Source organism: Aegilops tauschii, chromosome 6 (assembly GCF_002575655.3).
Source record: "Aegilops tauschii subsp. strangulata cultivar AL8/78 chromosome 6, Aet v6.0, whole genome shotgun sequence".
Classification (NCBI taxonomy): Eukaryota; Viridiplantae; Streptophyta; class Magnoliopsida; order Poales; family Poaceae; genus Aegilops; species Aegilops tauschii.
In genome coordinates, this window is record NC_053040.3 from 135,423,822 (window position 1) to 135,435,041 (window position 11,220).

Genomic DNA, 11,220 nt, shown 5'->3' on the forward strand with positions numbered 1-11,220 from the left:
CGTTGTCCCTCTCGCTGCCTCGCCCTCCATCCTACGCGGGTGATGCAGCTCAGGGGGCGCCTCCGCCACCTCCTCCCCAAGAAGGTGCTCTGGCTCCAAGGCGCGGCCCCTGGACGAGACCCACCATGTCTGGTGCCCGCGCGACAAGAAAGGAGCTGCCAAGAAATCCCTCATCCCCAAGAAGGCGCTCAAGTGCTCCCGGCTACAGAGGGTCAAGACCACATCCCTGCGCCAGCACGTCAAGACCCCGCGCTGCCCCCAGCAGCAGCGCGCGGGAACCACCAAGAGCAAGCCCAACTTCAGCAAGGGGCTCCGGCGACCAAGGCAGGTTGCCACGCCTTCACCACCGAGCTGCGTAACATCGCGTGGCCCGGCAAGTTCAAGCCAGACCTGCCTCCCCGCTACGACGGCACGGCCGACCCCGTGGAGTTCCTGCAGGTCTATGAGCTGGGCATCGAAACAGCCAACGGAGACGAGAAGGTCATGGCGAATTGGTTTCCCATGGCGCTCAAAGATGGTGCCCGCACCTGGCTCCTGAACCTTCCTCCTGGCACGATCTCCTCTTGGGACGAGATGCGCACCCGCTTCATCACCAACTTCCAGGGCACTCGCGGCCGTCCTCCGGCCGTGGGTGACCTGTGTCGCATCAAGCAGCAACCAGGAGAGACTCTGCAAAAGTACATCCAGCGCTTCAACAGCGCTCGCCTCAAGATTCCCAAGGTGACTGAGGAGGCCATTATCTCAGCGTTCTCTGATGGCGTCCGCGACGTCAAGATGAAGGAGGAGCTGGCAATCCATGAAGAACTGTGCACATCTCTGGAGCTGTTCAACCTAGCGACCAAGTGCGCAAGGGCTGAGGAGGGGTGCCTCTCCCTTCTCGAGCTCCCAGCTGCTGACCCCGAAAAGAAGAAAGCCAAGGCCAAAGATGTGAAGCGCAAAGGAGCAGCCGTGCTCGCAGCAGAGCCAGACACGAAGCGCGGCAGGGACCGGCCGGAGTCATCCAAGGGTAGCCGGTACTGCGTGTACCACGACCTCCACACCCACAACACCAGCGAATGCCAAGAGCTCAGGGCCGTGCGAGAAGGACGTGTCGGTCGACGCACTGAGCTCAATGATCGGGGCTACGGCCGAGGAGGAGGAAGAGGTGGAGGACGATGGGACGACCGGGGCCCTCGCCAAGGGTGGCGTGACCAACCACGCGAGGACCGCTGGCAGGACTAGCCTCGCGAGGAGGCTTGGAGGGATCGGCCTCGCGAGGATCGCCCGCAGGGCAACGCAGGCTTTCCTCCTCTGCCGCCGCCACCAAGAAGGAATGACGACCACCACCAGGACGAGGGGGCCGGGGGCTTCCAGGAGCCGCGTGCTATCGCTTGCATCCTGGGCGGTGCCCAGGCCCCAGCCTCTCAGCGCATCTTCAAGCAGTTTGCTCGCGAGGTGAACGCAGCCCTCCCTAGGCTCGAGGCCACGCGCCCTCTCAAGTGGTCCGCGTGCGCCATCACGTTCAGCTCGGCGGATCAGCTCAAGTGTGCGGCTACAGCTGGTGTCCTTCCAATGCTTTGTTCCCAGTCATCAGCAATGTGCAAGTTACCAGGACCCTCATCGATGGCGACGCAGGACTCAACGTCCTGTCCGTCGAGACATTCAACGACCTCCAGGTGCCTCATGATCAGCTTCAGCCAACAAAGCCCTTCTCAGGAGTCACCGATGGCTCCACCACTCCGATAGGGCAGATTCGCCTCCCTGTCACTTTCGGACAGCGCAAGAACTACCGCACCGAGCTCATCGACTTCGACGTTGCCCACATCCGCTTGCCATACAATGCTATCCTTGAATACCCGGCCCTGGCCAAGTTCATGGCAGTGACTCACCATGGTTACAATGTCCTCAAGATGCCAGGAAGCGGAGGAGTCATCACGGTCCCCTACGAAGAGAAGGATGCAGTGTGCTCTCTCCAACGTGCCTTCCAAGCTGCCTCAGTCGAGGACCGAGACGATAAGAGAGGGAACCTTCCCGAGGCAGTCCTCAAGAAGAAGAAGACATCACCCAGCTCAAGGCCTCAGGAGGTTGGCACCTCCGGAGGCGCCGCATCAGGATCTGCGCCCGTGCAAGGGGCGCCTCCCTCCATCACATAGGAAGGCGCGTCCGGTGCCCTCCTCGGGCAAGGCTCGGGGGCTCTCTCCTGGAGGGCCTCTGACTTTGCCAAGCTCACGAGGGAGGCGCTCGGACACCACTTGGAGGCGTGCTTCGCGGCACGTTTCCCTCAGGAAGGCATGAGGCAAGGAGGGCCCAATCCTCGGGAATTCATCACCAAGGTCACTCAGGAGCTGCAGGAATCGAGAGTCATGCGCAGCGGTCGCTGCCTACCTTGCGTAGCTCCCCATCCAGGCGAGGATGGCGGGCTGCGCATCTGCATCGACTACCCAGGGCTCAGCCGAGTCGCATCTCAGGAGCGCTTCTGGCCTTCGTGCGTGGGACGTTGCGAGGGTCCGCCTCACAGCTACGTTCGCATGCCCTTCGGCCTGCCGAACGCGGCTGCAGCTCACCAGCGCCTGATGCGGAGCATTCTGGAAGCTCAGGAGGCCAGGCGTCACGCGGTCCTGGCGGAGATGGAGGCGGTCCTCGGGGAACCGCCTAGGCCCCCAGAGCCTCCCGTGGCTCAGGGCTCCGGTGGCTCGTAAGGGTCAGCTTCTTCACCGCACATCGTCAGCTACTCCAACACCCGCTCTGCAGTGACACCAGGTGACATCTTTCGAGTTTCATTTTAGCTGGGAGCGCCCTCAGGGCTGCATTATTCCCAGGTCGCGTGGGTCCGTCCCTGCGGCGTGTATCCGTTTTGCTTATGTCTTTCGTTCACTTTGCTAGGGGCGCCCCTCGGGCTGCATCATCCCCAAGCCGCTCGGGCCTGACCTAGTGGCATGTATCTTTCCTGCACCTATCTAAGTTGGTCTGCCTTCATGCTTAACCCGCCTGTGATAATCGCCTGCTCGATTGACACCTGTCCCTGGAGCCGCTCGCACTGGCACGGCGCTTGCGCATGGGTCCGTCCCTGCAACACCGACAAACCTGAGTGGTCGAGCTCTGGCCGCGGCAGCTCCGCAAAGCGCTGCCTCACCAGGCCCTCAGTGCCCTCATCACCCTCTTGGAGCATCCCATGGCCGGCCGGCAATCGTAATGGCAACCCTTGCTTCTCTCATGTTGGTCTACAGGGTCCACCTAAGGAATGACGTGGGGGCGTCGTGAGCTCTCTCTCTCCCTCACCCGTATGATCCGCTCGCACGTTAAAAGGGGGCTCCTGAGCATCGCGACTCAGGAGCTCTTACTGGCTCTCCAGCCCTCACCCCCTGGCCTTGTCCATGGCATCGCGACCTGGCATACCAGCGGCGGCTGAGCTCGCTCGAGGGCCGGGACCTGAGGACGTAGAGCACGCAGGAGAGTGCGGGGAAGGGAGGAGAGGCTCACGAAGGCCTGACCCGGCGAAATCCCAGCTGCCGACACGCAGGTCCGGCACCTCGCAGAAGAACGGCTCCAAGCTTTCGAGATAAGTCACGCTCCTGGAACAGCTAACTAACACGACACCGAGCTCTCACTTAATGCGACCCTGTGACGGCGACATGGCCTTCCTTTCTCGCCCTGCAACGGCTGCTTGAGCGCTAAGGGGGACCTCCTGAGCATCGCGCCTCAGGGGCTCTTACTGGACCTCGGGCCGCTCACCTCCTGGCCTTGACCACGGCATCGCGGCCTGGCATACCAGCGACGGCTGAAGCCAGCCTGGGGACCGGGACCTGTCAGCGTAGAGCATCAAGCCATCGCGAGGTTAGAAAGGGGGAACCGAGCCGGGGCAGGACATGCATTCACACCGTTTCATAATAAGGACGATATTAACAAAAGACACAACAGACGCTTTACATGCCCCCGCGGGGTACTTCCTTGATTCCTCGCAGGGAACAAAAGACGCAAATCCTAAGGAGCCCTGACTACGTGTTCCGCCATGGCCGACACCATCATCAATAGTGGGCCACCCAGCGCCGGCGCCAACCCCATCCAGATCAGCCGCGTCGGCGTCTTGACGATGCTGCCCTGCTCCGGGTTCGGCGAGAGCTCGGGGGCTCCTAGCTATCGTCGCTCGTCTCCGGAGTCACGAGAAGCTCGGGAGAGTCGCTGGACTCCCCAGCGTCCTCGCTGCTGCCAGAGGAGCCGCTTAGGAAGCGGAGGGCGGGCTCAACCCTTGCCCCACCGACGACTTGGCCGCCTCCTCTGGGGCAGCACTCCAGCCGGCGTCCTTCCGCGTCGAAGACCTTGAAGAGCATCAGGGAGGCACCGTCATATTCAAGATGAATCACGAGGGCGCCTCGTGTTCGGCAGACCCGGGCGATTTCGCCCCAGCCCCAGGTCATGTAGACCTTGCCCGGAGCAACGACCTCGACCTCAGCACCGGTCGCGGGGGTGCTGCAGCCAGAGCTCAAGAGGCCCCCTCGGCGGCATCTCGAAGGCGAAGAAGGAAGGGAAGCGTATCCAGGAGCTTGGAGGCATGGCGGTGTGGAGTACGAGCTCGCGAGAAGAATCCGCGGCGTGGACTCCAGGGCGATGGCGCGCACCACCGCAACTCGACGACATCGTCGACGGCGCGGACGACGTCGTCGACGGCGCGGGCGACGCCGCTCGGCGTCTCCTTCTCCAGGGCCCTTGGCCCAGGCGTACAGAGGAAGCGGAAACCCAGGGGGTGGCCGCTCGTACCAAGGCCTCGACGTCTTCGGCCAAGCGGCCTCGGCACGGCGGCCGGGGACCGGCCGCTTCTTCGATGGGAGCGGGTCGGGCCCTTCTGGGGGAGCCTTGCCCTTCTCCTCGGCAGAAAACTGGCGGATCGGCGCCATTGGCGTCGAGATGGAGGAAGAAGGAGCGGAGCAAGAAGCGATGGACTACGGGGGCTCACGCCCCTCCGTACTTATAGCCCAGAGGAGGCCAACCGTCGGCCTCCACGATCGCAGGTAATCATGACGCTCTTTGCATGCAGGGACTCGTCAAATCGGACAGTTGCCAAGGCGGTGTGGGGAAGCGGAGACGCCCACATCCAATCAACCGCCACGCGGCGACCAAGGCCGCAGGCTGTTGGGGCCCGCGGCGCTCCGCACTTGCCCTTTCGCTTCCCTGTTGAGCCAAGCCCGAGCGCGCCTTGGGCCCGGGGGCTACTGTCGGCGTTCTGGGAACGGGGGTCCCCAGACATGCCTGCCTGCGGCCAGCGGCGTGGCTCAAGGGGTGGCCCAGTACGGCCCATCTTCATCAACCCAAGCTCAAGACCCTCGCGAGGGGCCAAGCCTCGCGGGGCGGACGACGCAAGGCTTCCTCAGGAACGGCCTCACTAGGCAGGCTCGCAAGGAGGCAAAGAGATCAAGGCAAGGGTACCTCGCGAGGTGCCCGTGACGCAAGCCATGACGATCAAGGCTACGCGGGCGCCAGGCGGGCGCCAGGCAGGCGCCGGCCTGCGCAGTGTCCTTGTTTCCTCTTTGGAGCAAAGGGGGCAAGCATAGGCGCGGAGTACCGAGGCATCAAGCAAAGGTTACCATTCCGGTGCAACGAGACCAAGACCAGCAGAGCGACAGGACGGAGGTCACCGTGGAGCCCAAGACGACGTCATCACCAGTGCTTTTGGCAGCCGAAGACCACCTTTAGTCAGGATAACTTGTACTAGATGTTCCCCTTCAAAATGGCCGTTGTTGGCGCCCTTCCCGCTCAATATTTGGGAAGAGGACCAGGGCCTCTATAAATAGGACTAGCCACCACAGTAGGAGGGAACGGATTTAGATCATCCTCACCCACACAAGTTCACCAAGCACAAGAACACCTCTCGCGAGGCTGTTCTTCTGCTATACTGTTCATCATCAGCCCCTGAAGCAATCCACCACACCACACACTGGATTAGGGTATTACACCACAACGGTGGCCCGAACCAGTATAAACCTCGTGTCTCTTGTGTTCTTGACCGTGTAGCTTAGATTCTCAGCGAGGCGTTCGGGCATGGATCGGTAGGGGGAAGATCTTTGCGCGCACCCCAGAGTTCGAACCTTAAGGGTTTTGTCGGAACCCCATATCCGACATTGAGTGCCACCCTGGTGCTTCTCAGATTTAAAGCAGCAAACGGTCTATCAAACAAGGGCTTCACAGAGATGTTAGGTCTTTCAAAGAAAATCTTCCGGAAGATAATGTGCTCCCTAGAAGCACAAATGAAGCGAAGAAAATTGTTTGCCCATTGGAACTTTAAGTACAGAAGATACACGCTTGTGTGAATGATTGTATATTGTATCGTGGTGAGTACAAAGATTTGCGTGCATGTCCCACATGCAAGCATGCACGATACAAGCGCAGGAGAGCAAAGGACAAGTACAAATTGGACGACAAGATCAATACAGGAATCCCGTTCAAGGTTGTTTGGTACCTGCCTTTAATTCCAAGGTTGAGGCGTTTGTTTGCAAACCCTAGAGAGGCAAAGAGGTTGCAGTGGCATCATGATGAGCGAATTGCGGATAAGTTTATGAGGCACCCGAAAGATGGGGCTCAGTGGGAATTAATCGACAACAAGTTTGAAAATTTTGCCAAGGATCCTAGAAGTATAAGGCTCGGGGAGTGTACTGACAAGCACCAAACACAGCACATGGCCGGTGCTTCTGTGCATATATAACCTAGCTCCTTGGTTGTGTATGGAGAAAAAATACATTATGATGTCAATGATTATCCAAGGCCTGAAGCAACCTGGAAATGACATTGACATTTACTTTCAGCTACTGGTAGAAGAACTGCTGACAGTGTGGATAGATGCGCCGACTGTAAAATGTTATGATCTTTACAAAAAGGAGACTTTCGATCTACATGTGATGCTGGTGCACACCATTCAAGATATGTCGGCATTAGGCAACACATCGGGGCAGAAAACAAAGGGAGATGTAGAGTGTGTCACATGCATGGATAGGACAGCTAGCAGAAGACTTCCCTACTCGCACAAAACCGTGTATTTGCGTCATCGTAGGTTCTTACGGAAAAATCGCCCATACCGAAAGATGAAAGCTAAATTTGATGGTACGGCAGAGGCAAGTGTGGGCCCAAGACCCTATGAAAGGGAGGTTGTCCACAACATCGCTAAAAAAATTAATGTTGTGCTTGGCAAGAACCACCCTTTGACGGTGAAACAAAAACCCAAGGGTCAAGTGTTCAAGAAGAAAACGGTGTTCTGGAAATTACCTTACTGGGAGATTCTACGTGCACGTCATTGCATCGATGTCATGCACGTAGAGAAGAACGTATGTGAAAGCATCCTCGGTACTCTACTCAAGATTAAAGGTAAAAGAAAGGATGGTGACGGTTCACGGCTCGATATGCTTGCTGATCAATCAAAACGCAAGAGTGAAGCGGAAGATGATGACAAATTCATCAAAGCTCGCCAGAGTTACAATTTCAGTACAAAAGAAGCAACACAGTTCTTCACCTATTTGTTGTTAGTTAATACACCCTCTTCCTACTGCGCAAACATCAGAAGTCTCGTGGATGTGAGCTCGAGTAAAATGAAGTTGGGACACATGAAGTCACATGATTGCCACGTAATGTTGACACAAATCCTCCCGGTGGCCATCAGGAATCTGATGGACAAAGATATAAGAAACACACTCATTGACCTCTGTGATTTCTTCAACCAAGTATAGCAGAAAGTTGTAGATCCTGAAGAGTTGGATCATATGCAAGATGATATTGCAAGAATATTGTCCAACCTAGAGATGTTTTTCCCACCGTCATTCTTTGATGTCATGGCCCATCTCACTGTGCACCTTGTCGACGAGATAAAGTATTGTGGTCCTGTGTTTCTTCGCAACATGTATCCCTTCGAGCGGTTCATGGGAATACTGAAGCGCTTTTGTCGGAACCGAAACCATCCAGAGGCAAGCATCCTACAAGGTTATACCGCGGAGGAGGTGGTTGAGTTTTGCACCAAATACATGAAACAAAGACCTATAGGTTTGCCCCTCTCTCGCCACGAGGGAAGGCTGAAAGGTAAGCCGGTCCTTGCTGGCACGCAAATGGCTGCACCCAGAGAATTGGCAGAGAAAGCCCATTTGACGGTACTGCTTAACAGCCCAGTTCTCAGCGCTTATGTCGAAGAACACTTGGCGGAGATATGCCAAAGCTTCTTACCAATGGTGCCTTCATCAGATGTGGAGATGAAGGAGCACACTAAGAACTACGCTGAATGGCTGAAGAATTGTTTGGCACGAAGATCCATCGATGACATTGCTACGTGGTTGACACAAAAGCCATCACCTACGGTGTTGACGTACCAAGCATATGACATAAATGAATACACGTTCTACACTAAGGAACGTGATCAGAAGACCTCATATCAGAACAGCTGTGTTCGAATAGAATGCATGACTGTAAATGAAGCTGATAAAAGGGGTATACTATGGAACCATCAAAGAGATTTGGGAGCTTGACTATGTGAAAGTTAAGGTGGCATTATTCAGGTGCTCATGGATCCCTCTTGGTCAGGTAAGGATTGATGAGTACAGGAAGACCTGTGTTAACAGGACAACGATGGCATATCACGCGGACCCATTCATTCTTGCCAGCGATGCTACCCAGATTTTCTTTGTGGATGACCCCTTGCATAAGAATTGACATTTAGTGATGCATGTGAAGAGAAGGGTACTGGGTGTCGATGATGTTGACGATGAGGACAAGTACGATGAATTTGATGAGTTGCCAGTCAAGGGATCATACATCCGTGTAACAGAGAAGAGTAAAATCATCAGAAAACCCAAGTTCATTCGGGGTCAACGTAATGAGCCCAGTTCCCCCATGTACATGGGAATTAAGCCGTAAGACTAGTCTATATGCCTACCCTACAACTTAATTTGTTTAATTTAGAACTGTCGCGTGTACTGAATTTGTGAGTTGTGCCCGGTTTTCTGTTGATGTAAGAACCGTTAATATGTTGACCTTGATATGTTGTCAGCCCAGGCAATGAATATGAACTGTTTATGTTATTATTATTATTATATCATAGAGGTAGCACACTCAATTTATCTCACTACAGTATGTGTGAACAAAAATATGTAATCTGGTTTGCGAGTAGCACACGGTTTGTTGATGAAAGCCGTGTGCCGACCAAACCCTGCCACCCCGCCCACGATCTGAGTCGTGCTTTCTGATTGGCCAGAACCCAAACCCCACGGATCGTACGTCTGCACCGTTGGATGCTCCCAGATCGAACGGCGATCCTCATCCCTTTCGACAGCACATGCAGTTCCGGTTGTAATTTTATTTTTATGCACAAAATGCACATTAATCTCAAAAAATGTCTTAAATATAGCTAACGATGCCTGAAATGCCCCAGAAAATCAAACCCGTGATATAATGGTGATTGCGTACCGTGAAAAATTTTATGAGGCCAAACGATGAAGTCACCGGCCACAGGAGTTTGAATTGACACATCTTCTTTTGGAAACCATGATCCTTCATGTGAGATGCTCCGATTTGGAAGGAGCGGTCATCAAAACTTGTGCCAAACTTTACCAAAAAAATTCCACGGGGTCGTGAGAGCACGCCACGGGCACACATCGATTTTGATGATGTCCGAACTCCATCTGAATTTCCTATAATTAAAATACCAACTAGGCCTACGCCAGTGGCCGCACCTCGTGGCCGAAATGTTTGAAACTTCTCCCCGCTTCTCAAACAAACGGATGAAACTCACAAAGCGACGCAAAAATGATCTATACACCTTCTTTGCTAGGCTGATAGTAAGGGGGTATCATATCTAGTATCATGCATGCCAACTAGGCAATTTTGATGAGCTGTCATAGAATTAAATGAAGAAATAGAGGGTTAAGTATCATATCATGAAACCGTCTCATAATAAATGCTATGTTACTATGTGTCATGCATGACAATATAAATAAAGTACTACATATGATACTAGTTACTCTATGATACTATGCATTGGACTAGCCACAGTGGGAGTAACTTCAGCAGTAACATCGAGTCCAAGTCAACAAATTTGCTTATGTGACAATGAGTTAATGAGGAGAGAGGTAGTTTGAGTACTTAGCTAGTTACTGTAATTAACATCACATGTCCCAATGCAATATGAGTCTATATATAGCCTAATAAATGAGGCTTTGCATGTTACCATACTTATGTTACTACCCATTATGAAAGTTAGTAATATAGTCTAGGGATATGTGTATGTTACTCTCCATTGTGGCTAGTCTTAGAGCAAGTACAATAGAGTGATTTAAGCAGGCTATAAGGAACAAAATAATATATATGTGCTTAATTATTAGTTGGAGGAAAGAGAACAGGAGAGAGAACAGAAGCGGGCTCTTGGTTAGTAGAGCCACCTGCAACACGAGACCCAAGACACTTTGTGAGGATGTAAGCTGGGCCAACTATTGATAAACTAGTACGCATTTAAAACTTATTATTGTACATGCCCACTAAGAGGTTGTCTATATATGACATGGCAACTTCTTATAGCCGACCGTTGGCTGTATTTAACCATGCTCTTAGTGAGCTAGCTAGTATCATACTTCCTCCTTTCCGGTTTAGGCTGGTTGTAATGGTAGTATCATAAGCGGTATCATGCATGCCAACTAGACTTTCTGGATGATGTGGCACACAATTAAATGAGGAAAGAGAGGTTGTGGTATCATATCATGATACCGTATGATATTAAATGTTGTACTACTTTGTGTGATGCATGACAATTAATAAGGCAACCTAAGATACTAACTTAGAGCATCTCTAACAGCCGCGCCAAACAAGCGTCGCGCCGCAAAATTGCCCATTTTATCTCGCGCGCAACCGGTATAGTGGCTCCAGCGGGCGCGCAAAAACCGCGCGCGCGGCATATCTAGTTTAGCGCGTGGGCCGAAACTCCATCGCGTGCCGCTTATCTGTTGCACCCGCTCCCGCGCGCTCGCTCGCAACTCGACCCCCCTCCAGCCACGGCGCCGCCGCCGCCCGCGCCACCCGGCGACCGTTCCGGCACTTCCCCGGCCTATCCCCGCGCCGCGGCGGCTTCCTCCGCCCCCTCTAGTCACCGCCGCCCCTCGCGCGCATCCGTCCTCCGACGAACAGCGCCCGCAAGGTTTTCGACAAAACGCATACAAGGTATGTATTGCTCAAACTTCATGAATTTGGTGCATGTTGATTGTAGTTTTTATAGCATAGTATTGA